The sequence below is a fragment of the Arachis ipaensis genome, chromosome B7 (assembly GCF_059453495.1).
Source record: "Arachis ipaensis isolate K30076 ecotype BB chromosome B7, ASM5945349v1, whole genome shotgun sequence".
Lineage (NCBI taxonomy): Eukaryota > Viridiplantae > Streptophyta > Magnoliopsida > Fabales > Fabaceae > Arachis > Arachis ipaensis.
Genome location: NC_142442.1, coordinates 115,398,987 through 115,402,042, shown reverse-complemented (window position 1 = coordinate 115,402,042; position 3,056 = coordinate 115,398,987). Strand labels below are relative to the sequence as shown.

The window sequence follows — 3,056 nt, the reverse complement described above, 5'->3', positions numbered from 1 at the left end:
TATCTTAAAAATTAATATAAAAACATTAAAATATAAAATATGATATATAACTGAATTTACGTTACTTTTATTAAGGATAACGAATAATCCTTGTATTAAGGTGATACTCGAAGAAACAAATTATTTGTCCGAAAAATGACACTTTTAAATGTTGTTTATAATGAAAATTTTCAGCTCTTATGATTAATAATATGTTATTTGCATATATATATATATATATATATATATATATATATATATGGGATTGTTATCGGTTCTCAATAAATTTCATATATGCTTATTATACTTATACTCCATGTATCCTACCATTGATCCACTTATATCATTACCATGCTAGGACCCGCTATTTCACTAGTTTAAACTTTAAAGTTTGGTTGACTTGAGAAAGAAACGGTTTTTAAAACCGCAAATGAAGTAAACAAAGAGTAAATAGGGCATAATAATGTTTCATCTCATACAATAGTATCTCACAACATTCATTAAGCTCTTCTACACAGACAAAATTAACAGAATCATAAGATAAAAAGATGAAAATGCTCTTAAAGAAGGCACCTAGTTAACGGTGACTTTTCCAACCATACCAGCTCCTTGGTGAGGGGCACAGTAGAAAGAGTAGGTTCCTTTCTCACTCAAAGTAACACTGTAAACCTCACCAGGCCCATTGAGTAAGTCTTCTTCAGACATTGAGATTTTCGATGCGTCCACTCCACTGGGAATCTCATCCTCGTCGAACACAATGTTGTGTGGGAAACCAGCATTATTCTTGAACACGATCTTCTCTCCAGCAGCAACTGAGAAATCCTTTGGGATAAAAGCTAGAGACCCATCATCACCACCGAGCAAGACCTCAATGGCCATGGCATTGCTGGCTAGCACTGCGCTGGCAGCGGTGGCCACAACAGCTACTCCAACGTCCTTGAGTGATGCCTTCACGCCGAGCCTTGGAAACTGGGGTCCTGACACCTTAGCTCCGGCACTAACTTTAGCGGTGGCGTTTATTGTAGCTGCCTTTAGGCCAATAAATGATGGAATGGTAACAGCTGCGGAGGTAGTGACGGTAGCCATGTTTGAAGATTGAACTTATCTGCGTGTGGTGGATTATAAGTGAATAAAATGAGAGGCACTGAAGGAAAGTGATTCTTTATACTTTATAGCATTAAGGATTGGGCGGAAGTATAGATTGGTGTTTGTGTGGTTGAGATGCGTTGGGAAATGAGTGATATATATGGAGAGTAGGCGTGATAGATAAGGATTCTGAGCTCTAGTGTCTTGTGTTATCTGATGAGGATTGCTGCTATTGGTCAGATGGAATGTTATCGTATGATGTGGATCAGATTTTTTTTTAATTTTATGGTGAGGTTGAAACACATTCTTAACAGAGTAGTTCAAATATTTATATGGGTGTAATTTAAATATTAATTTTTATTTTTAAAAATATCAATTTTAAAAATATAATATTTAAAAATAAAATTATTATTTTTATTTGATTTATAAAATTTAATACTTTAAATATTGTATAATATTTTTGAGAACGAATAATTTTTTGTTTAGTTGAATTTAAATATTTTAAACATATTACGTAATATGTTAAAATTAATTTTTAATTATTTAAATTAAAAAAATTAATGACTAAATTTAATAAATATATAAAAAAATTTACATATAAATATATTTTAATATAAATTTAATATAATCATTTTTAAATGAAAATATTTATTTTTATTTTTAAAAATATCTCTAATATTAAATATTTTTTAATTTTTTAAAAAATTAAATATAAATCTAATTAAATATTATTTTTTAATTTATTAAAATACTCTTAATAACAAATATCTTTAATTAAAATTATTATTGATTTTAAATTTTTTAATTTATTAAAATATTTCTAATATCAAATATTTTTAATTAAAGTTAATATTGTCACAATTAAATTTATTAAAATAGTCTTAATAATAAATATTACAATTAAAATTAGCACAAAATGCTTATCTAAATTTTTAAAAATTCTATAATCCATAATTTGTCTCATAATTTATAGTTAAATTTATACGTAACAAATTTCAAAAATTATATAGCATATATGTTATATTTATTAAAAACTGACAATCTAATAATTCATAAAAATATAAAAGTAGCAAAAACTCAAAAATGACAATAGTTCTCCCAGTTGAAGTTGGAACATTAAGATCCAATTTAGGTAAACAACTTAAATAAATTCTTTTGAAAAAAAGAATTTAAAGTATAAGAACTTTTATTGATAGCAACTTATAAATAAGTTATTTTGTATTTTTAATTATAGAAGTACTTATGTTAAAATTTGTAGTGTTTGGATAAATAATTCAAAAAATATAATTTTTTTACACAAAAAAAATAGATATTAAAATAACGATGATAAAAAAATACTTGAAGAGATACATAAAAAGTGGAGAGATATTACAAAATAAGGGAATGACTATAATTGTTACAAGTGAATAACGATGTTCTTGTATGTAATAAATAATAATAAAATTCTAATTCACAATAATTTTGATGGCAATGCCAAAAAAATTATTGTATAGTTAGTGTTTGCTATTTTATTGTGTATGATATGGTAGTTGAAAATTAAAAACAAATGTAAAATGTCAATGTATATTTTGTTGCTGTTTTTTATTTTTTATTTTTTATTTTTTTACTCCTATGAGAACTCTCTCCTCCTTTATTGGGGTCAAGAACTTACTATAACTAATTATAAAAATAATAACAAGCTATATAAAAATAAAATCACATGTGAAAAAATAAAAGGGGAATGCTCCCATAAAAACGTAGAAAACGTCTTTTTTTAAAGATATTTTTTAATAATTAAAATTTAACATATATAATCACTTAAATTATATTATTTTTGTCAAAATTAGGTCAGACAAATTAATTTGATCGAAAAATAGTGAATCAAATTTTGAATCCATCTAAATTAATATTTTTTTTATAAAAAATGACTACAATATCTCTATTATATAAAATGACTAAAATACTCTTATTATATATATTAATTTTGAGAATCTTAAATTCTAGCCATTTTC

The 3,056-nt window shown here is 25.3% G+C and overlaps 1 pseudogene across 1 annotated transcript; it reads right to left on the bottom strand.

The window, feature by feature from the left end:
- Positions 1-410: 410 nt before the first annotated feature.
- On the bottom strand, positions 411-1,313 carry LOC148553808 (plastocyanin pseudogene; annotated as a pseudogene). The gene has a single exon (XR_015892381.1). The product of XR_015892381.1 is annotated as a plastocyanin pseudogene (transcript).
- Between the last annotated feature and the right edge of the window lie 1,743 nt (positions 1,314-3,056).